General features: G+C 39.5%; 1 protein-coding gene across 1 annotated transcript in view; it reads right to left on the reverse strand.

Moving 5' to 3' along the window:
• HIVEP1 (HIVEP zinc finger 1) overlaps positions 1 to 25682 on the reverse strand; it is a 121603-nt gene that overhangs the window by 90304 nt on the left and 5617 nt on the right. The gene's annotated exons all lie outside the window — the stretch shown is intronic.

Here is a 25682-nt window from a genome sequence, read left to right on the forward strand (position 1 = left end):
GTTTTTAACAAACAGTTTATCAGAACCATCACTGGGCAGACACGTGGTATAGCCAGGACCAAGGGTGCTTATCTGAAAAGTGTATTTTTCTCCCCTGCACATGCATTAGGGTTGTTGGAACACTGGGCTTTGTTTCCCTGTTTATGTATCTCAAACACACACACACACATGTTCTCTGAACTTCAAGGAAAATAAAAAGAAAGTTTATTTTATACTTCTGTTCATCCTCCTTTTTTTCTGAAGAAGCCAAAGCCTCATGCAAGGGCATGGCAGATCTGGTTTCCCTGACAGGGTACCAACAGCTGACCTAGTGAGGTTTCTGTGGGCCACAAATGGCATGCTGCACTCATTTGGAAAGTACCCAGCAGCCACTCGTCAACTCATTTTGAAATCACAGAACCGTTGGGGTTGGAAGGGACTAGTACAACACCCCTGCTACAGCAGGTTCACCTACAGCAAGTAAGAATGGCCACATCTTCCTGGTTTGTATAAAGTTCATCAGAAAACCAGTTTCCCACAGCAGTTAACTAAAAAAAAACTTAGATGGGCATGCATGCGCAGGGCTGTTTTCTTATACACTTCATGGACTAAACCCTGGCAGAAGGGTGGACATTCTACAACAGCTGCTTTATCAAAACCAGGTAACTAATATGGGACCCTTTTTCCTAAATACCAAGTGCACTAGTATCAGAAAATTATTTGGAAACTAAGGACTAAAATTAAGGAAAAAGAAAATCAAAACAAAAGCTGTGGTTCATATCAGAGAAAGTGCTACCCATTTAACAACTTTCACTGATTTCACCAGAACTTACTGTATTTATATAGGTATCTTAAAAAATTGAAAAAAAATGGGCTTTAAATTCTGTTTTTGAAGACCAGTGTGTGCCTGGTTACATAACATGTTATAACCAAGTTTCTTCTTCTACTTGGAGCATTAGGCAGTTATCAAAGGCTCTAATGACATCATAAACTTTGCCAGTGTTTGATAATTTCTTAAGGGATTTGATAGAGGAAGCAGAAAGTAACAGAAATCTCAGTTTGACTTCTTAGGTTCCTAACCTTCTCAGCAGAGCAGTCATGTGGAAGAAACTAATGTGAGTCACCAGATGAAAGAAGTCAAGTAAATACATTTTAACTTACTTTTAAATTTAAAAAAAAAATCTAATAGAATAAGCAACCTTCAGGAAGCTCTGGCTGAAGACTGAGCATCCAAGGTTAAGAACACTACTAAGCTTTAGTGTTTTGTAATACAATCTCTAATTTCATGCTGTGTTCAAGCTAGCAGTTACTACCTAAATGAGCTTCCAAATTCAGTGCTACCTGGGTTGGGCAGCAAGGGCTCCATGCACCTGTGGCAATCTGCAGTTGAAAAATGCAGAAAAATCTGCTCTATCCCAGCCATGGTCTGTTCCCCACCTGCCCCCAAGGTCACCCCTCAGCCAGGGGTGATGCACTACCTGCAAGGAGGGGTTTCCCCATACACTGCAGTCCTTCCCCAAGCCTCTCCAACATCACCTACGTCCCATTGCTTGCACACAAGACACATCATAGAAGGCTTGAAAATTCTGCATGGCTTCTTTTCTTGTAGGAACAACAGAGACACTGTTTACTACAAAATAATTTAATAGTGCTGCTTTAGCAGGATGCTGCTGGATTTACTGCCTTAGGATGTAAAGGATGATTCCTTCCTTAGGAGCTAAGAAGGATGAAGCTATTACTCGTGTAATGACAGTAACTAGTTGTTTCTACCATGCAGCAAGCCCTGCCCTACCAGGGAAAACATAAATATGTACAGAAGAACCAAGTTCTGCTCCCAGAGTTACAGTAACTGAACTCCAGCAGGAAGAAGCATGCTCAAGAAAAACTCAGAAGGGGACTTTTTCCTTCAACTTTTCTCACACTTGAAATATACGCATGTAGAGCAATATCCTTGGTTTAGTCGTTCTGGTATTTGTTTTCCATTAAGCAGAATGAAACTTGCTTTAGCAAATATGTTTTGTGGGTTGTCATCCATAGCTTGATAACCACTATATTCATTTAGGGACTACACATATGTTTTTTCAAATATAGACATAAGGGGAAGTGAAAATCATGCCAGAGAGCATTGGTTAGTTCCCAGGAAAGACAGCATCTAGAATTTGGCAGCCTTTAGACATGAGAAAAGTACAAACACAGTCAGATGCAAAATTTTAAGTCATTTGTGTGGACCTTTTTTTTTATCTTGATGATCCCAACTTCTACAATTATTTGTAGCTTAAATTTGTCTTGTTTCTAAATGCAAAATACATAGCATAGTTTCCTCCTGTTGCATTGTACTAGAAAATGACATTTGCAAAACACCTTCCCACGATTCTGAGTCTTTCCAGAAACTTATTTTTCCTGAACATTTGATGAAAATACTGTTGTAATTTACTATATTGCTACCAAACCTCTTATAAAAGAGGTAAGAGGTTAGTCTTCTGTCCTTATAGATGGACAGTAGGGTTGTTAAAGAGAAAATAATGAGTTTTCACTGGCTCACCAATAAAGAAGAGAAGGAAAGTGGTCACGCCAAACCACCAGAACACACTGAGACCTGGTCACTACCACCCAGCAGAAAGTCACACAGCGATCCCCAATGTCAGGCTGGAATTATTTAAATTACCTTCACACATGAAGCAACAGAGGTCTCGGATCCTCCCAAGAGGCACAATCAGCAAAGCCTTCTGCACTTCATGAAGCCTGGCTCCCTGCTTGGACAGAGATCAACCTCCCTACATGGCACCTGGCTTGGGTACAAGCCTAGAAAAAGTCCCTGCTCCCCAGCACTAGCGTCCTTGGGTGGCAGCTACCATCACTGAGAAAGGATGAGAAAGGAATCTGTACCTCACATTTATGTACAGTAAATAATAAGCTCTAGAAAACCACTGTGCTACCAATGAGGCTCACTAATTGGGAAAAACACACCCATTTCAAGCTGTCTGTTTGGATTGCTGTTTTGTTACAGCCAAGATGAAAGAATCTTATCTTAAGCTTACAGCATTTTTCTTTTAAACAAAAAGATACTGTTGGTTCTGTTAAATAAGCCAAAACAAAAGAACAAAACAAAACCAAACAAACAAAAAAAAATGAACAACCAAAGAACACCCTCAAAAACCCCCAAATCCCCACCATCAGCAGCAGCATCTGCCTAAACTCAGATAACAAGAGGAAGTTCACGTCAAACATCCCCTGCAAACACTGCCTTCAGAGGCTGTTCCCTCTGCAGTACCCAATTCCAGCCTGTCCTAGGGGCTGTCTGGCTCCCTTCCTCACCAGCGCTTCACTCCCAACGTGTGGAGTTACTCCCAAGCAGATCTGTGTTGCAGAACATCACTGGGGAGATGGGCACTGGAGCGAGGCTGAAGCCAGAACCTCCCCTCAACCACACCTGTTGTGTGCAGCTGCTCCTCTCTCTGTGAGGAAGAGATGGCCATCACTTGGTGGTCATCCATGCACTGCCCTCTGTTTTTTTTCCTCAGGGAATGGCCCTGTGCCTGCTTTGGCATGTCAGTCCACTTGGTAGGAGACAATGTTTAAAGACACGTGTGAGTGCTGGAACATAACACTGCTGAGGGCACAGGTTTGGTAGCCATCACCAAAGGTAAATTTACTCTCCGTTGATGCAGCTATTTCTTAATACTTGAGTTCTAGGACGACTCTAAGCAGTGAGCTCTACATTTCAACGGGGCTTCTGCACATATGGTTGAGCCTAAGGTATTTAATACATTACAATCTCAAAAGATAACTGTAGAAAGAATGTATTTTTATCACCATTTTAGAAGAAAAAGCTATTTATATTGACATTAAAAGGAGGCCTTTTTGGGTTACAAAAATCCCAAGCAAAACGTTCAATTATGTTCAAAATTTTAAACTCAAAATTAGGAGTTTATTCTGCAAACTGTGATTGCACTGTGAAAGGGGAATAAAACCACTCTGTGTGCTTCCTTGAGGTTTAAGAAAGTAACTAAATACTGCACGTTTATAATATTTTATTTGCCTCAGCTCCTGAAAAACATTTAGACATGTAGGGGGCCCATTCAAAATTTTGATCTAGTTTAAAAACTATTTAAAGGAAATATTAACTGATATATACATTGCTGAATCCCTCTGCCAACACTTGATGATTATCCCAGCAGTTTTCCCTGCTACTGCTGTATGAAAGAAACAGCCAACTAATTCATTAACCAGGAGGTGCTGATTACATACATATTGTTAGCAAAAGCACAAACTACACTTTTCCCCCTTCTCTCAGTTACAGTAATTTTAGGTGCTTGCAAAACAAGCAGAGGGAAAACATTCAGCCTGAAACCCAATACTTAAATAATACTTGGGGACATTGCCTCCTCAGGAACCCAAATAAAACACAGAAAGCATTTGTACACTCAAAGCCTAGCTAAGCACAGCAAGGAGCTATTCTCGATTAAGTATTCTATTTTAAAAATAGGTAAACTTGAACAGACACAGAGCACTTGGTTTTGTTCAAGAACTGGAACATTCCCTAACTTTACATTACTTTTTTTTGCATGGCCCAACTGCAGAAGATGTGATTATACATGTAAGGAATGGATGCTGCCTTTTATTAAAATGATTCAAGTGGTTATTTTCAATTTTACAGTCAAGCAAAAGAAGGGCCCCAAACCATGAAAAATTACCTTGGATTTTTATCAGCACTTCCTGCTCATATATATTTATGAACATCAAAATTTTTAGTTGCAACAGACTCTCTAATTATTTTTAGTAATTCATCACTGTGATGGCCAGAGCCCCCCAAAATTACTAAAAGTTGAACAAGCTAGTACCTGAAGACTATTTAGAAGTATCATCCTGCAAGCCCAAGTCTGACATTGATTTAATGCATCAGGTTTGGTCCCCAGGTAAAAGTAATAGTTCATGTTAATGTCATTCATAATCACAATAAAGTGTTACTGCTCTAGAAGACAAAGTGCTTCATGATTCAATAAAGTGCATGATGTACATGAATTACTGTAAGGTAAAACACTGGAATTTTAAGGATGTTCTTCAGCATCAAGACCTGTTCCCAAATAAGATTTAAGGATATGATAGCATCAGCATCTTGGTTGCCACATAACTGAAGACAAAATAGAAAAAAAAAGGAGCTTAAAAAACAAAAAATCAACAGGAACATGATCTGAAATTTTCTTTGTTTAACTCTAGGAAAGATTTTGCCTTAGAAAGAGACATAACAAAGGCAAAAAAGACACCTATGCAGAGTTGTAGACTTTTGTAACTATAAAACACCTTGGCCAAAACTGTAGAGAAATAGGTTGAATAGAATATATAGCAACAGTCTTTGTGCAATTTGGTTTATGCTTTACATTTTTGCTTGTGCTAACTAGTAATCAATGACTTAAACCACCACCTGGCTGAACCAAAACTAGCTTTTGCCTGAAGCTTCTCCAGCATCTCTAGTCACTTTGCAAGGTCACGCTGAGGAGTAGTGATATCAAAAGCCAGGAAAAGCAAGACTTTTTGCCAAGCAGGCAATGTTCAGAGCCTCCCTTGCACAGGGCAGACAAAACAAAGGCAAAGACAATCCGTGACTCTGGGAAATGTCTGATTTCACTTATTTAGCCCTCCAAAAGAAAACACTGAGACCCATCACTTTAATTGAAGAGAATTTTATACAGCATCTTACTTCATCAGACAATATTCAGGATGGCAAGGCAGTATTTTCACCATCGCCAACTTCTGGTGTATTTCAGCAGCTCTTTTTCTTCTTTCCATGATAAGCCAAAACATTCTACTTAATAATATTATTTTGCATAATCTTGGGCAGAATACAAACTACAAAAAGCAGGCGGATTTACCTTCAGGAAGCCCAATAGGTAATGGCAGTAACTTTTCAGAGCTCAATGGCAGAAATATTATGTGTTTTATAGTTCCTGAAGCCCTGCATCATCCTTACAGCATGAGGTTGGGAACTCATGCCGTATTTCCAGAAAAAGCCTTCCCTTACCAGTCTGGTCACAGAATCACATGGATTGGCATTAGGTTCATAAAGGGTAAAACTGAGTATTTTTTGTGCAAGAAGGATGTCTAGTGCAGTAGCTCAACAGTACTTCTAGCACTTGTCATGTGATGGTTGCTGAGGGAATGGGCTGCAATACTTCAATTCAATGAGCTAGTGAAGGCATGCCCCAGCCCCCGACTGCAATAAGGTACCTTTATTCCCTTCTCAATATCTCGCACAACAGCTGGATATCCCTGCCCAATATTATTCTGTGCAACGTCCTGAGTTATACCACGAATGGCTTACGTAACACGGCTAAACCAAACTGCTCTGATGGCAGTGATGAATGGGGACTCTGTTGTTGCAGCCCTTGCCAAGTGCGTACATCACTCTCGGTTCCGCTAGCACCGAGCGGGGACAAAGGCTATATTCTCTCCTTTATGGCAGCACAGCACAGTGATGATGCTGTAAATTAAAGAAAGCACAACATGCTGACAACAGACTCATTACTACCTTCTTACTCTCAGTTCCAATACATAAATATAACATAGAGTTCCTCACATTGTGCTGAAAATAATGGGAAAGGGGAATAAATGTGGGACAGCCTTTGCACAGCTCCAGAACATAGATCCCACTTCCTCCATCTGGATCTAATTTTGTTGGGTGTTTTTTGTGCCAACCATCTATCCTCATTCTTACCTTTTCTTCTACATCTTTTCAGAGCATATCTGTAATTTAAAAAAACAATCTTCTCTGGAACAGGAAAACTCCTATGAGAATCTCCACCACAGCCTCTTGTAATCTCTTATCTCGCTCCAATATCTTTACTTCAGGCAAATAGAAAAAAATAAGTTTGAGGAAACATCTGAGAAAGTTTTTTTCATAACTAAATGTAGACACTTCCCATAGAGGTATGTAAATTACATAGTTATGATTCCTCCTTAACCCCTTGTTCTACCCCTGCTCCCTCTCCACTTCTTCCCCCACATATGAGTTATCTGACTGCTAGGTGTCAGCTCAATATCATCAGGATATTGAAGGTAACCTAAACAGAGACTTCAGAAAATGTGTATCTAATAATAAGCTGTTTGCAGAAAATTGTGGGAATTCCAGAGAATATTACAACCCTAAAGGATTAAGTATGCATACAGAAAAACTAGACTCAATTCTGATGTCCCAAGAGAAAACACTTCTGTGTCAATACTGTGCTTGCCTTAGTAACAAAGAAATGCCCATCAGCAATCTTATTATCTCCACAAAAAAACAAAAACAACAACAACAAAACAAAAAAAGAAAACAACCCCCCCCCCAAAAAAAAAAAAAAAAAAAAAAAAGACAAACCAAACCAACCAACCAACCAACCAACCAAAAACCCATGCACAAACGTTTGGCTGCTTTCAGGAATTTTCATCAGGATTATACCCAGTACCATTAAAAACTACTGTGATCAAAGACTAAAGGGTACCTGACCACGCCCAACACAGCCACCAGTGCCTCTGGCTAAACAGCCCCACTCATACCCAGCCTAGACAAGCCACTGGTTAAAAAAAAAAAACAGCCCACAAAAAATCTAAAATTATGAAAGTGTTCATAATACGACAGACATTTCATGGAGAAGACTACATTAAAATTCCCATAATGTTTAGAAATTAAATTCAAAATTGGAGAAACAGTGAACATAATCCTACTGCCAGGAATAAAAACAACAACAAAAAAACCCCCCTGAATGTTCTCAGGTTAACAGCACCCTGAAACAAATCCCCCTCTGTACATTTGGGAGACATTCTCATGCAAACGGAAATACAAATTAAAACAGCCACTAACAGGAAAAATGTTTTCCTTTTTCTGCGGTTCCAAAGGAAACAGAGAATTTGGTGTAAATGTTACCCTTTTCTCAAAGGCGGATTTCTACAGATGTTAAGGCAAGCAAAAAGTCACTGTGTGAAAGCTTCACAACACAAAGGAAACATGCAGCCCATTCCAGTCTATGACAATAATTAAAGTACTCTGCCAAAAAAAACCCCTGAAAATAAGCTTAAGAAGAGGTCAACCATTATTAGCAGCTTAGACTTTAAATACACAGAGTGAAAATACAGCTACTCATGGGCATATGTGAGGCTAAAACAGCTGCTGGTGTAAGTAGTACACAATGGTAGTTTTAAACCGGATTTGTTGGAGTGGAAATTACAGTCCTGAGTGGACTCTGTGACACAGTGACTGACCTGAGTGCCAAAGGGCAGTGCTGACAGGTCTACAAGGATCTTTTGTTCACTTTCAGGGGTGAAACTGTATCAACTGCGGCAAAAATCAAGACAAAAAACTCCACAAGGGCTGCTGACATCTTCCACATTGCTTCCAATTACATATTGTACTTTAAACCATTCTTAGAGAGATACTGGTGAAACCAATCCAGTGACAGCCTGAGCCTAATCAACTTCTTTGCCAAATAAATGAGTAAATAGTCTCTGTGAGTAAACCCTGAGCAGCAAGAGAACTTGTAGCTGCTGGATGCAGCCACAACGAACAGGTTTCCTATGCCATTCACCTGCATCTGCAGGGATTTAACCTGGAGAGAGCGTGCTTTGGCATGAAATTCCACAGTCACTGAACCAGGATTTTCTCCAAAGATCATACAATATGGCAGGAGCAGGAAAAAGAAAAGTCAAGGGTTTTGATGTTGCACAAACATGCCTATTTACCTAGTGGACATGAGCACTGAGAAATACCCAGACTCATATGCTTACTAACTTCCACGCAGAATTTAACATTTCAAATTAGCAACCACTCAAAAATATGCTACATTTAAATATTCCAAAACCAAAGCATTTTGGGTTCCCTTATACAAGATTTTCTACTATTTTAGAAGACATGTTACCTGCCCTGTAAAGTTCCTCTTCTTCATTTGGCTTTTCCCTTTTGAATTTCCCTTTTGCTTACTGAGAATGTTTTGAGGCAGGTATTTTTGGGGGTTTTGTTTTAAAGTATTTATTTATTGAAACAGTCCATTAGAAAAGGGTGGCACAGACACAAAATTGTTTCTTTAAATCAAGTCACACGTTTCAATACCATGTAATTACCTAGGTAAGAAGTCTGGCAACTTCTGTTTACATGCCTTTACTTGCTCCTTTGCATTCTGTAAGATACTTTGAAGTCATTAACTGGAAGTTACAGTATCCTCTCTGGTACACAAAAGGAGCCTTCATCCTGCACCCACCGTCATTTCGTGTCATTAATCTGCTGCATGATTCAAGCACATCTGGATTTCTGGTAAGAGCTTATGACCAGTAATAAAAACTATATATAAACTAACTCAGTTTGGACTCCTGCATTCATTTGGGAAACTGTCAGCAGAAGCTCTCCCCTTGGTTGTAGCTGTATTACTCAACATGAAGTGTGCAGGAATTGTTTGTGGAAACATTTGGTATTTTTAGCCTGGCCTCTCAATGGGAATTCCACACTGAAAATAAAGGTATCATTTATACACTCAAACCCCTTATTGAATCCTCTGTTACAAATTTACATACAGAGGGTGGAGGGTGAATTGCTCTCTTATAAGCTGGAATTTACAAATGTTTTTAAACACCTGCTGAAAATAACTATGAATTATGCTCTTGACATGAGTACATGCTTCTCATTTTCTGCAGAGAAAAAGACTTAGCCTGATACAGGACAGGAGTACATGTAAAATGAATTAATACTGAATGAAAACCCACAAATCTGCTTTTCTGATTTCTAGTATTTAGTTACTCAAATATGTTCTTTTAATCTAATTTTTAAAGTAAGATACCCTATATATAATTTTATTGAGAAAAAGGAAAAGAAGAACAAATAAAATAATGTCTAAAAATATTTCCATGGACATTAATCATGAATAGAAAAGGATAATCAGGAAGAAGCAAAGATGACTCAGCTGGAATATTGGAATATTTACCACTGTCTTTCTCGCAGCTGCATGCTCCAACATTAGTGCCAGATAAGGACAGTAATGGACAAAGCTTTTCTTTAAAAATTATCCACTTAACTGCAAACTACTTTTCTGGCGACTGTAGGGAGGATTTTGACACTGAGCCTGGAAGCATTTCTGTACTTCATCACCACAGGAGTGCAGTTATTAGGAAAGGGATGAAGCAACCACCATGACTTGGAAGAGCATTCCTGTAGCAATTCCTTAGCTCCAGTTTCTGAAGAAAATGGGTGCGGCAACTGGATTTGCTTCTGGAAAAAGCTCATCTTTTTTTCCAATAAGCTTTTTACTTAGAAGGCTGCATTGTTATTTTAATGAATATTTAGAATACCTAGCAAGAGCACCGAAAGAAGCTAAGCAATGTGTGGATCCAGCAGTTTTACCAAGGGAGCAAAGAAGCAACTTACCAGGAGTGAGACATCCCTTTCTCCATGTGTTGGCAGACTCCTGGATGATTTGCACACAACAAAAAAAAATTGACATAACACAAAAAGCAGCAGTGTGGCTTCACGCACCCGCGCTGCAGCATCATTAGCCCTCTACAACTTCTAAACACTAAGTAAGCAGATCTGCAGTTCTCACATTGGGATTTACATATGAAGCAGAAGGAACAAACCAGGCTTTTTAAAATTCGTTTACTAAACATATTTTTCTCACGTGGCCACACATAAAGGATAGACCCATGTCGATTTTCATCACACCAAGGTCCTCAGCACTCCTGGGCACACACACGGCAACAGTGGTGGAGAATAAGTTTTCCTTCCTCTGGGCAGCAAAAGTCTATTCCCTCTATCTTCCCATGAGGATCTCATTCCCGTGATTCATGTTTTATGGTTCCTAGGCCAGTGCATTTCCACAGGCAAGAAGTCAGCCACTTCACAGAGGTTGTATAAAGATGAGAATTCCACAGCCTGTACACAACTGGGTCCAGGCTCCACTGAACCAGCTGGTGATTGCAAATCAAGAGTATATGCCCTAACCCCCTGCACAGGCTCACTCTACACACAGTTTTTCACATTCAGCAGCACACCTGCCATATTCACTTCAACTGCCCAGCTGAACAGAAGACACAAACACAGTTGCAGGGACACAGAGAAGGACTTGGCCACTACTGAAGGAAGTTAATTCTCAGCAGCAAGATATCCACATGTTAATTACATCTCAGGATGAATGAAAGTCTAACTGTGTCTTCAAGTGCTTCACTTCAGTAATTCATTCACCACAGAGAGCCTCCCTCAGATAAAACTCCTAAGAGGAAAGTGCAGACTGGGTAGCTGGTGATGCTGTTCAGTTGTGTCCCACTGGCAGTGTGAGACATGGGCCCCTGGACAAACACATCCTTATTTCATTAATCTACACCCTGTAGTGGTAGGCACAAATACATGAGTGGATGGCTCTGGTAAAGAGAACCAGAGCTCCAACATTTTAGGGAAGGGCTCTGCTGGAAAACGCTGGGTCAGCAGTAACCACTGCTACCCAGAACAACCAGGAAAGACCTAGCTCATTTTCCAGCATAACCCTAAGTGACCATTCCAAGGCATGATCCAGCAAGAACTTTGGGCACAACAGCTCCTCAGGCTTTAGTAAAGAGTGGGTGCCTACACATCTTGGTTAAGCTGTCTCTTAATCCTCCTGTGCCTCCGCTTCTTTACTTCATGGTAGCTGTAACAGCAATATCTTATTTTCAAAGGTCTGTTGAAAGAAGTGGAGCTAAAAATATGGAAACCCCAATGACAGTTGGTGAAAAATGTGAAAAGCAGAAGGGGAGGGAAAAAAAAATTATGAAAAAAATAAGCCAGTAACATCAGTTATAGACTTGCTCACTACGAGAGGAGGGCGATTGTTCCATTTGTTGCTTGCATATGTTTACTTTCTATCCCTTCCCAGTCCTCAAAACCTCTGCCAGCTCAACAACAGAAGTCCTTCTGTGTAAACAGAACTCTGCTCCACAAGCCCAGGTAGAAGTGTAATAAGAAACCTTGCAGAGGATATCAAACCAAATGCAACAGAAATACAGCAGGTGGAGGGGAGAAAAGGTTTGTGTCATCAGAAGGCACAGAAAGGATACTGAGTTTGCTTTGGAAAAGGAAGAGTCAAGTCATCCCATGCAAGAATTCCCTGTCCAACTCATGAGCACAGTACATTGTTTTCCCTTTCAGGCAGTCACATCAAGAAGAGGAGCCATGGCTTTTCAGAAGTATCCCACCTTCCTAATGTTATCCCTGTGTGAATACTCTCCTTCAAAGTTAAATCACTCTACCTAAAAATTCTTTGAAAACTGCTCAATCCTTGTGTAAGATGTCAATTTTTAAAGAGGCGTCATTTAAAAGGCAAAGGCTAAGAAACAACGTAATAACAGAGTCACGAGAAAGCAAAGGAGGGGAAGAAGGGAGGGAAAGGATTCCGTTTTGCCTCTCTACAGAAATTGTTTTGATACAGTATCCCTGTTGCATGAATTTTCCATATGCCTGTGTCAGATCCACTATTTCAAGCCACAGAGCTGTCAGATGCTCGTTTTTTATGGCATGCTTACGTGGCAGGCCAACCTTTCTGTTGAATCAGTCAGTTTTTCACAAAGTTGGGATCTGCAACCCAGAAAGATGTGCCTGCTCCTTTGGCCACAAAGTATCAACTTTGCAGCAGAAGTGAGCTGGCAAAGCAAACCACTATCTCTGGTACCTAACAACTGTTGTCAGAAACAGTGCCTTTGCATGGAAAATAAAAACACATTATGAACAAAAGGAATAGTAACTATTCTCCACACATGTATGAAGCAATGCAAATGCAGATTTAAATGATCAGGTGCTATCACAGATTGGCAATTCTTAAAATAATCGTGAAAACAGTTACAAACTTTTGTACCTGCTCAACTTGCTTTGTCTTTAACAAAATGAGGAGCGGGATACATTTAGTTCATGAACAAAAGTCTTAATACTTAAATTAAAACTTAGTTTTGTAACTTAAGTGACACAAACGTTTTTTCCTTTAGTCATAACTGATTACAAAACTCCACAACCCCACAACTGCAGTGAAAATATCAGTCACATCAGTACCACTTTACAAGGGTGAGGGAGGTGGGTGCACATTTTTTACCTTACATCCCCAGCATTTAGCATCTGAAAGATTATCTCCATTCTCCATGCCTCAGATTTTGCTAAAATAAAATTGCATATTTAAATACAGCCTGAATGCTAATCAGGATATAAACATTTAAATAACAGAATGCAGATCCGTTAATCAAAACTGATTACCAGCTCGCTTTCTATTTACTGGGGGCTCTTCTGTAAAATACTGCCTTAGTTACTGTTGCCAAAATTGTGTTTTCAAAGCCTCTTGGAGAAAAAGCAGATTACTTACAACATTGGCTCAAGGGACACATTTTAGGACAGTGTTTCCTAGAAATGTGAGACTGCAATTTAGTTGCAGGTAACTGCTACATAAATGTGCATCTGCATTGACACTTTTCTATTATCTTACCATCAGGCTTTGTCTCCTCTCTCCTTTTTCTTCATAACAGTAGATTTTAAAATATTTCATATTTCTGAATACCCTTGAAGAACTATGTGGTTAGCCAGAAACTTTCAGCTCTGGAAAACACTGACCACTACATCCTTTTCAGGCCAGTATTTCCCACTTGTAAGAAATCAACGTTCAGATTCTCACCTGTTTTCCAAGTATTTTTAACAGATTTTTTTTTTAAATTAATACATCCAACTACAGAAGGCCAATGCTGGAGAGCTACGACTGTCACTGGCTATGCTGTGCAAATTGTGGTTTAGCAGTCAGACTGAAAATCAGAAATTCACAAGCAGCATTTTTAAGATTTTACCACTTGACTGCAGGCAATACTGAGGCCCACAGAAAAACATTTTCTAATGGATTCAATCTATCTTTTACCCTTGAGGCCACAAAGCTACGCAAAAGAAAGGAGGCTGTGAGGCATGTGGGGCACATCAGCCTGCTTATCACACACAAGTTGCCTTTGACTAAAGAGATCTACTGGAAAATCCAAAAGTCAGTGTTTTGCTAAAGCACGGACATTTAACATTCAAAAGAAAAGCTGCTAGAATGTGAATCTCCTACAAATGGGAAAACGGAGAACTATGCTCTGCCCATACCCGTTTCCTCCCTCTTCCCCAAAAAAGAATAAAATAAAGTACTGTAAAAGTTGGTAAAATATTCCAATATTAACCCTTATCTTTGTACTTTCAAGCAGTCCTAAATGTGTTTATACAGACCTATGAGAAACGCAGCCATATGCACACTTTCTCTTTTATCTTGAAGACACTGTAGAAACACTGCCTAAAATAATGGGGTCACTGTTCAGATATACAGAAAATCCTTTACTTGTCCTTGCTTCCTGAGCATGTTACATACAGGTATCCCATCCTTCAAACGCGGTTTCTCTAAAGCAAACTTCTGGTTCTGCTTTCTCAAAGAACTATACAGATGTTATCCCTGAAGAACACACTTTAACTGTTGTAAAACTGCTTTTTTGTCTCTACAACTTTGTTCAAGGAGCAAACTGAAATGTGTGAGATGTCCCCAATATCAAAAGTTTGTGAGGTTTAAAAACAGGAGGAAAAACCAGGCAAGAATAAGATGAGACTACAAATTTTTGTTTCCTAGATGCCCATTTTTATCATACTTATATTAGCAGGCAGAATGGTAGAAAAGAAAAAAAGCACGAAAGAAAAAAAGTTGTCAAAAAATAAAGTCTTAAAGGAGAATATTCTATTTTACTTATTTTTGAAAAGGCATGATAGAAGTCAGTCATAAGATACTGGGGAAACATTAATAACTAAAATGTGCATTTTGCCAAGCCCATACATATCCCACCTGGGTGCCCATGAAAATGTCCCAAGAGCTCTGGGATGTGCTCCCAGAGCACATCATCTGTATATGATGCCCTCTCCCTCTAGGATAGGATTCTAGCCTAATTAACAAGTCTGAGAGACTGAAGACCCTTTAAACAGAGAAACAGACCCACACTTTAGAAGTCAAACAAGACAAACTGGCTTGTTTTCTTCCACTGCAGCAATGGACTTCACCTACATGAAGAGGGATGGCAGCCAGGCTCTGCAGCAATTCTGGTACCAGACCTTGCTGAAAGGGCACTAAGGACCAATTGCATTTCATAAGTCTGACAAAAGAAAAACCATCTGGTATGAGAACAGCAATTTGTCTTGGTATCTCCAAAAGTTATATCACCATTTCATAATTTTAAGAAAGAAAAGGAAAAAAAGCACGTAAGGAAAACACTATTCTGAACGTACTAACGGACACATATATCTGGATATAGCACACATATCTGGACACAGCACACGTAGGCAGTGTTCTAAAATAAAAGTAATATTTTATTGTCATGGAAATGTATGTTGTTTAAAATAAAGAAAAAAACACCAGGGGAAAACAAAATAAAATGTTCCATAAACTGTTAACACAAAAATAGTACTATCATACCTCCTAACAAATACATGCGATACTTGAGACAAATGCAGCAAGTCCTCACTGTAAACTACATGAAGATGTGTTTGAAAAATTACAAAATCATTCCTGCAATAAAGTTTAGTATTTTCACAGTTCCTAATTTGCCTCTTGGCCACAAAAACACTGCCCTTATGCTGAAGAAGGCAATTCTCTTACAATTCAGGCATTAGACCATGCGATGTACATATTTTGCTCTGTCTCTTGACAGCAGAGATTACAGGAATACTTGGGCTTATTAGGTATTCTGCTAATAAAAATTATAGAATACAGTATTTTAAAACCTATTAATACGTACACCGTTGTGCTTTCTTCATGGACCTGTGACAGAAATACTTCTTTCTATAAGAAATCCTAAAGCAGGAAGAAAGGTAAAATCCATACAACTACTGAGTATGAGACATGCACTTCTCTTCAAAAAAAGCATAGTGGCTAGAGATTCTTTACAGGTAATGGAACAGCAAAACCACCACAGCAATTAGATTTTAAGTGACACTTTCATACACTTTTTTTCTTTTCCCTAGCTCTCTATTCTGTTTGCACTGCAACCTTTAGGGTAAGAACAAGCCTGCAATCTCCCATCTGACATAACAGAGCTCAGTAGTTAAAAACAACGCCATTTAATATTAACTTACCCTACTTCCCAGCCCCCAAAATTAGGCCAAAAATCAGAGGAAATCATGCAGTGTGCTCTGGATATTCCATGACTACCACTGCTGGCAGGGAGTAAGCCACATATTTCATAGGTAACTAGGAACACACACACAGTTGTTTTGTAGCGACACTACACCATGGGCTCCTGCTGAACCGCTGCTTTTCCTCCCTGCAGCTCATTCCAAACCTTTCCCAGTTTCAACTCAAGAGGTCTGTCCTGGGATTTACAAAGGGCACTTGCTGGGAACTTATCTTTTAAACACATAGGAATTCAGGGTTCACAGGGTATTTAAAATATGAACACACATTCTCTACTTGCTGTTTCTGTTGGTAATCAAACACGTTAAATCGAGTTTACCGAATTGGCCACAGGCATATGACAAAAATTAAATTTTCAAGTACAGAGACTTTTTCAACTTTGCCTTAGCAAAAATCCTCCTTCTGCTTTTCACAACTTGTGGATCCTTACAAAGACATTTCTCCTTCAGCCTGCCACCAAAGGTCATACAGGAATTGCTAAGCTAGCACAGTCTCTGAGCAGCCTCATTCTGAGAGAAGCTTTAAAGGCATTTAAAAAGCTTTTATTTAAAAACAAACAGCACTGCCTCACCTACTGAACTAGAGATTCCCTACTTTCCCCACAAATGCTTTACTGAAGGCTCCAAAAATCTGCTGTGGTGTTTTATTTTCCCCCCTCCTTCCTCTTAATGTAAATATTGTGAGTTATGATACATTTAAACAAGTGGTGGGGAAGACTGCACTTTGCCCAACGCATGTGATTTGGAAACTTAAAGTCCAGTTTATTCATCTGTTTTTACACAGCAAGGAGAATCTTACTTTTCCAACCAAGAGCCCCAATTTCTCTCTTCATAATCTCATAATCCATTACTGAACTAAAATACTTAACACAGAAGTCCAACATACCAAAGAATGAACCAGCCTAGGAACTTCGTATAACCAGCTCTCTGAAAATGTGTGGCTCTAGGAAGCAGCAGTTTGCAATTTGAAATCAAAATATCTGATCATAAGAAGAAACTCAAAATACACACCACACCATGAAAGGGAACAATTTCTGGATTAACAACTGAAAACAGAACAAAATAACTCTCAAAACGGAGTATTTTGCAAAGTTTCCTGACTATATTAAGGTGGGCTATGAGTGACTGTTTTGAAAGTAGCAACTGACTGTGGTTAGAAAAAAAGTAGTTCTCATCTTTTCAACAATTTTGCAAAGGGTTAGGTCAAACAGATGCTCCTACCTAACATACAGACAACTGTGTTGTTACTGAGCTCCCTGCCCAAGGTTCTGCATGCCTGTCTGCCCAGCTAAGGACAGGGAATTCTTTCCACAGGCAAGAGTCCTCACCTGGAGTAGCAGGAAAGTATTTGGGACACAAGCCCTTTCAAGCACAGTAACACTGGCAGATGCAAGTTTGAAGGAAACAGTTACTGTGCTTGCAAACTCCTCTGGTATCATTTTATTAAGGAGAATTAATTAGAACGAGGTATTTTTAAATGATAACAACGTTCTTGGACAGTTTATTGGGCAGGATGTAAGACAGGGCAATAACACTACTACAACTGCAAAACCCAGTGGACTGAAAACTTCAAAGTCTGAAAATACTGTCAGGAGTCAACAGAAAAACTTGGATAGCTCTGAAGCCCTAAGAAGTCAATTTGTGAAAACATGAGACCACAAAGCCTTTGCCTTTTTCAAAGCAGATATTTAAGATGTAGTTGACCATAAATCTACAAGAAGGCTCTCTTAACCAAGGTTCTCTGGAATTTTGCTATTTACATGTTTATTTCAGATGGCTATATATTGGTGGTGGCTGTTGGGTTTCCATTTGTTGCTTTGCTTTTTTACTCACAAACACACACACAGACACACACACACACCCTACCCCCATTTAAAGTTACCTTACATACACACTCACAGCAACCCAAACGTCGATTCTGAGATGCAAGGATTTTAAGAAAACCCCAGAAAACTAAACAAAAAGCCATAGTCTTCTAAATGCCTGTAAGAAACCTTGGTTCTTAGAAAATGTAATTGTTATCGGCCTCAAAAGACTAGTCTTAGTTTCATCCCAAAGTCAACTTCCTGCTGTAATAGAAATACTTGAAAGAATAACTGCTGAAATCTTACTTTTTGTTTCTCTTGTCACAACTACCATTTTCTTCATGACCTTCCTAACATGCTGGAGTTCTTGCTTCAGCAAGTGTCAAATTCTGTAGCATTTCCTACTCCACGCTCAATTAGCAATAAAGAAGATACAGATGTAAAAGTGAGGCAGAATTAAAGACATGCACGGCTTCCACTTCACTGTATTCTGAAAGACATCTAAACTAGCTTATAGCTTCCAAGTCCCAGTTCACTGATACATTTTTGTTTCCACAGAATTCAATTTTTTTACATTATCCTTGACCGTTCCTTTACAGCTCAAGCCTGATATCTAACTACAATTATAATGGTTTTCTACTACATAAAAATACAGTACGTTGTTTCCTGAAATCAAAAGACCAGAACTAAGCTCCTTCCTCCATTCTTATATTTTCATAAATATTCTTGCAGGCATATCTTTGGAATCCTGTTAGCTGGAATACCGTTCTTACACCTTCCTCCTTAACATTATTTTTAACACCCTCTGAAAGCATCTATTTTCACCATGGTCTATATCCAGCAGTTTCTGTTTGTATTATCCCAATTTTCTTTTCCCAATATTTAGCATGCAAACGCAAAAATCTATAAATACATATTCAAAACTGTCAGTGCCAGCTACAATCAAGTTTAGTTTTTGGGACCTCTTTTTAAACTTCTTAAATCTTAACCAATTTTTTTTTTCATTCTAAATGAAAGTTCTACACCAAATTTTAGAGAGTGTTTTATTTTATTTTTTATCAAGGTATCAGCTGAGACCAGTTCAGTTTCCTGCTGGCTTACCAGGACAATAAAATTCTTCAAGTCATGCCTAAGGAAGCTGTATCACTTGTGAAGTTTGGAGAAAGAGTCAGGAGGAAGAGAGTTCTGGAAAGCAAAGCAAAGCAAGCAGAAACAGGGAACACACCTCTTGTTATCCTCATGAAAATCTAGACCTGCTTTTGGGCAATTAAAGAAGCTCAAAAAAGCTTGCTGCTCACAGATGGCAAATAGAGGCTTATAACGCAGTTTCACCATGAGTTCAAGCGAGGCTCAAGGCAACTCTGTGCTCTCTCCCTGTCTTCCACTGTCACTGGCTCCAGCTCCAGCAAGCGTGTGCAGCATCAGGAAACAACCAACTCAGCCCAAAAAGCCAACCCAAATGAGGGTGGTATAACTTGCTCTGGGTGCCACTACTTCTTCCGTGGTGGGGCCAGCAAACAGACAAGTGAGAAGGGCAGCGTGCATGGGGAACAAGCACCTAAGGCAGGCAGGAGGCAGGACACTACACCTCCTCCTTTTCCAGCAGCAATGGCTTAAGCCTGTCTCAAAACCAACTGGGAAATTACATTAAAGGGGCACCTTTCCAAAGACCTTTCCCACCAGTGAGTATTCCTTCCTGGCTTCAGGGGCTTTCTCGGCAACAGCATGAAACTCTGACACATGATGTTGAACACCCACTGATGGGACAGATTCCTTTCTCCAGAGAAAGATTCCTTTCTCCAGAGCCCCGTGCCAGGTCCAGGCAGGGCACACCAGCACACGCTGCTCAGCTCACACAACAAAAACCTATGCTGCAGGTTGAGGTCCAAACACACCAATGACTCATGGGAGAAGTTTGTGGTACGATATGGTGGAATTTCTTGGGTCTTTAGTTTGGTATTTTAGAAGCTAGGAAGTAAGCTTTAATAATACCTTTTAAATGTTAAGATTGTGTGTTAAGATTGAGGTGAAGCAGCAAGAAGTCGGAGGATGCCAAAAGCAAGGGTGTTTACGCAAATGAAGCCAGTGCACAAACTGAGCTGTGCTCACTGCTTGGCTCTGTTTACTACCAGTTTCTTCATCATCTTTTCCGTTATTTAGCCACCAAGTGTCTGCTTCACAACACCAACAACTTCAGCTTCTGAGTCACTAAAAGCTGATGTGGTACTGGTATCTTCAGTTTACAGCAGAAAACAGAGGCATATAAAGATTAAGAGACAGAGATTAAAAGATGTGCCAAAAGAGTTGGCTAATTTTGGATCTTACATCACCAAGACCTTGATTTTTTTTTTTAATGTACCTTGCACTTTTGCAGTATTTTCCACCAAACTGTCACTATAGTGGAACAACTGTGGTTGCATAAACTCGTAACTTGTGCCTGGGTATCTCAAGTCAGGCAAAGTGCAGCACTCACCAGTAGTGGGTGGCTGCAAAGGCTTGGTGTAACAGAATCTCTCAGTCTCAACACAAGAAACTCAGTAGAAGAGGCAGAAATTCAACACAGCTGTCTCAAGGCAACAGTGACCAGTGTTATCCACCTTACTATTCCTTCCCATCTTGCAATCCACTCTCAACAGGCTTTTGTCCATCAACTGTGGCTACTGACGCAAGACCCCAGACATCCTGTGAATAGGTCTACACCCTGCTGAAAACACATGATCAAATCTAGGAACATGGCAGCATGAGACAGGAGGTATTAGAGGTGATGGGAAAAGGTGGCAAATTGCAGCTTCAAACATAGCCTTTCTCACACCATGCAGTACGTGGGACATTCAGTCATGATTCACATTGTAATAGAATTTAAGGTCTGCAGGAACATTGATATCTAATTTGCAAGATGCTGGACCACATACACCATAAGACACAGCCTAAATATCTTACATCTTTAACCAGTAAAACAAAACAAACAAACAAAAAAGCACCATTATCCTTCCACATCCCAAATGAGAAACTCAAGACACACAGGAAGAGAGTACTTCTGTGGTCAACAAGAGATCTGTCTATTCACTGCATTACAGGTGGATCTCCTGGTACTCCAGCTGGTGACAGACCAACAGAGCCATGCATTCTCTCTACCCTCATGGGAGATGTCTGGAGCTCAGATTTTGTTTGTAGAAGAAATTATACAAAATTATCTGATATACAAAAAAAAAAAAACTGCTGTAAAATCACGGGATATTTCTGTAGCGAAATAACCAAGTCAAAACTCTGATTTCTTGTTCTGCCTATGTCTCACTCTTGCTCCAGAAACTTAGACTAGACACATATGCAACATCTTTACAGACACCCACAGGTAAGCCACAGAGTGCAGACCACCAGCACTTCAGATGAACTAAGACTGCACCAGCAGCCCCTCTGGAACATCCTAAATTAGTGCATCATTTTTGTCTCAGAAACAATACCAATACCCAAAAGTCACATGTGTTTTTACACTTCTTTTGACTCAAGCAAGCACAAATTCTAGAAGCAAGCCTTGAGAAAACTCAGTGTTTTTATTGAGTCATTTGATGAAAACCATGAATAAAGCACAGCACACCAATCTATTCATAACTTACAGAGACTACACAACCAACACTAATAAGGAATTTCAATCTGTCAGCTTTCAATGTAGACAGAACAATTTCAGCACTAAAAGCACACTACAATCCTAAAGCAACACAAAGAGACTTTGCTAATTCACACTTGAGAAGCAGGAGATGCCCAGCTCTTCTGGACATTTTAAGGCCATAACATACACAGCTTTTCAACAAACTTAAGCATGCTTTTCAGATTACTGCAAAGCTATCAACCTATTCAGCAAAGTTACTCATATTATACTTGCATTTCCTTATCAAGTGCAAAGCACTAAAAGATTCTGAAGTGGCAATTGAACATTATGGGCCTGTCTCCCATTGTTTCCAAAGAGAAATACTTGAGAAGGAAAAACAGCAACAACTTGTCTTCTGAAAAAGTAACAGAAAGTTTATCTAGAAAGAGACAAAATTCAAAATATTTGTTACAGTTTTGTTTTGGTGAATCACAGCACAGTGCTACAGTGTACAAACAAAACTTTTCATTTTAAACTCTGCAATTGGGTACTTCTAAGTAAAAAAAACATGAGTTGTTTTTCCTTCCATAGCCTCACAACTACCTGACAACAAACCAAGCCCATTCAGCCCTGCCAAAAGCACGATTCTCTAATGTAACTGTACTTCTGGGAATACATTACAGTTTCCATGAAATGTTTTGTTACACATGTGGATCAATCAGCCATGTAAATATAGGGTGCAGCCACATGCAAAGGAGTCTTTGTTAGTTTAAGTGAGCTAAAATGGTAAAGAAAAATAAGAAAATTAGACCTCTGGGTATCTGAGCAAGGTATTTTCCTCTTTTGCAAATATTTTCCTCTTTGTTTTCTGAAGAAGGAATGATGATGATTTTGATTAGCAACACAATACACACCCTTAACACTTAAAAGACTAAGACAACATCAGGAACATCCGCCTATGAACCCAGCTTCAGTCACATCACTGATGGACAACCCATGCCAGGCTTTTCCCAGGCATACCTTTGGTCTCCACCTCTGACACTAGTAAACACTCTCCAGAACTTCCATGCATCCAACCCATGTCTTTCTTTGAGACCTGGGAAACTGTAATTTCTCTCAAATTTTAGACACTCAGCCCCACTGCTGGGAATGACAAGCAGGGTCATTATGTTAAGCTGGTTAGGGGACTAAATCTGACACTGTGCATGTCTCCTCTTACCAAAGCAGCCTGCTGGTGATGGCAACATGTTTCACCTTAGGGAGGGATTTTCAGTGAGAAGCAGGGAAGGCTGATGTGACAAAATAACCTGATGAAACAAGGGCAGCACAGCACATATCCTATTGGTACCTTCAAATTCAACATGCTCATTCAGATGCAAACAGGCATCAAAGCCATGTCACTAATACATTCATGAAAACAAATGGCGAACTAATTAGATGAGTTTTTATTTGCAAAATAATGCTTCCCATACCCCATTTTACTTCTGTAGGTTTCTTTTCCTACTGTAAAATCAGGTCAGTACAGCATTATATTGACACTTTTATAAGCAGACAGTGAAATCTTCAGGATAAAAGACAGTAAAATCTTCAGAATATTAGGGCCCTTCACTGATCCTAACAATTTAGGACCACTGCTTTTCTGCCAAAGGCTGTCAGATCTCCCAGAATATACAAAATGAGCAAAACCAAGCCATGACACAAAGAGCCTTAAGGTTTCCTGACAAAATCTTAAATTTAGCTCTCTATATTAAACAATGTTACTTTATTTTCCCCAGACAATAAGGTTGCTTACAGTAAACACAGACAATATTAAATCCTTCAAAACTTATTCCTACACTGCAGCAAACCTCAAATTAACTAATGGGAGTTTGGGGGGGGATCTCTATGGTGGTTTTTCTCACATGCATTTTCTTGGCAGGCAGGGAGAGAGGGATTGTGTTGGGTTTTTTTTAAGGGAAAAAATACTTTAGGTTCTTGGACTTGGTTATTTATTCTCCAGGCTGATTTGGACTGCAAGGGCAACCCAAATAACTCATCCAACGCACAACAGCATAAAGAGTCTCAAGGGTTTTTCAACAGTGATCCCCAAAAAAGTTAAACATTGATGGGCTCAGAGCAAGTCTAGTTAAAGCTGTTGCCAATTTGATTGCTATGGGGCAACGAGAGGAGCTGGCAGCAGGGAAGGAGAAGCCAGGTAAGGCCATGGAATGTTCTCTGTACAGAGTACAAAAGGTGACAATCAGGTTTAGACAACTTAAAAATAGCTTTTAACCTAAAAACCTGTAAAAATACAGGTTACTTAAACTTACACCTTCGTCTTTCAAATGTTACAGAACATATTTTTTGTGGTTGCCAAGTTTGCTGAGTTTCACCTTCAACCATATACATCTATGCTTTTTTGCACACTTAAGATATCATCAATTCTAATTACCGTGGATTAAAGCACATGCTAAACCACCCATTTTTAAAAGTTTTAAAGACTAATTAATCGTACCAATTTAAGTAAGATGTGTCTAACTTTGCAAAAATAAGCTGTCAGAAAACAACCTGTGAAACCTTTCAATTTCCCCAAGTTCCAGCAAAAACTGAGGGTTCAAACAAGTATCTTCTGCAATGCTCTCAGGGACAGATAAAATGACTAAAGAAAGTGAAATCCAGTTTTCTTTATTATCTAGACTAGAAATGGAAATAGTGTGGAAATAAAATGGAAATAACTAATGAGAAGTAAACTGATTTTTCACGTCACTTCACCTCTAACAACCCATGACAGTAGCCATATATGCTCACAAGGTGTTGAAGTTTTCAGCAACCTGTATAGTTTTGACAATCATTTAGCTGTTCCAACATAATTTCTAACTATGGGCTTGCTGTATACTGCTGTTTCCTTTCTCAACATTTAACCCATCTCAATTCATTCAAGAACTCCATTAGCTGTAGAAAAATAGGAACTGATGAAAACTGCTGTAACAGGGTTGATAAAAGCTAAATGACTGGAGAAATTATGCAAGGGGAAAAAGACAACTAATGTCTTACACAATTAAGACTTTAATTAGATTATTTATTTAAGTGAATAGAGAGCTTTACAACAGATTTAACTCCTATTAAGTTTCAAGCAATACAAGAGTACATATCAGTCAGAGTACTAAAATTAGATCACTCTCCTATTTGATCAGAAAACATAAGCTCAGTTATGTCAGCAACTTGGTAAGCAGCAATATGAAAAACTCAGCTGATTTATTACTTCACATCCAGCAAGAAGGAGAAATGTTAAATTCCTGATCTGTGAGAGAGATTTATCCATCATACCAAAATGCTACTCAGCACTTCCTGAATAAAGACAATGTCTTCTCCAGCAGAGATTGTTAGTGGTAGCAATGACAACAATCTGCAAACATGAGGTCTCAGATACAGCTGTATGCACAAGCCCTTGAGAGACTCTTAACTGTAAACTAACTGAGACACATGAGGATGTTTGCTGTGTTTTGACATAAAAAAGTTAAAACCAGAATCAAATGCTGTTCCCGGCCCTAAAGCCTTATGATGGTGTTTGTGGTTCTGTAATGGCTTTTTTTTGAAGGGATGCTTCCACACTGCAATTGTAAAACTAACCTGAAAAAAGCTGATGACAGCTACATGTAAGGGCACAGGTGGAAGCATGTTCTCCCAAAAGCTGGGTAAAAGGGTGGGGACAGAAGCGTGTTCTTCAACATGGATGTCAACTGACCTGCATTTTTCCTCTCATTTAATTCCTCTAGGGCCACTTCTACCAAGGCAGTAACAAATATCCATAGGATCAGATTCCTGACATTCGTATGGGCTTGGTAAAGTGCACTGGGATTTTGTTCAAGGAAATGCCAGGACATGTAAGCTTGCCAGTTTGCAGAGCAGGTTTCTTGTCTGCTCGCTCCTTATAGCCAAGCTACTGTGTGGCTGTGCAAAAGCAGGAGAGCGAGGAGACCAAGGTCAAACCTAGCAATGCTCAAGGTAGCAAGGGTGACAGGTGATGGATAAACAGTGAGAAGCCATCCATGGCAGGAGATTTTGATCCCCTCAAAAGCAAGCCACACTGAAAAGTATTGAAGAAAAACAACTACCGGCTGCCAGATGTCAAGTTCTGCCACGTCACACCCTTTTCCCACCTCCCCCTGTATTTCAA

This window comes from Cinclus cinclus, chromosome 1, assembly GCF_963662255.1.
Source record: "Cinclus cinclus chromosome 1, bCinCin1.1, whole genome shotgun sequence".
In the NCBI taxonomy this organism is placed as follows: Eukaryota; Metazoa; Chordata; class Aves; order Passeriformes; family Cinclidae; genus Cinclus; species Cinclus cinclus.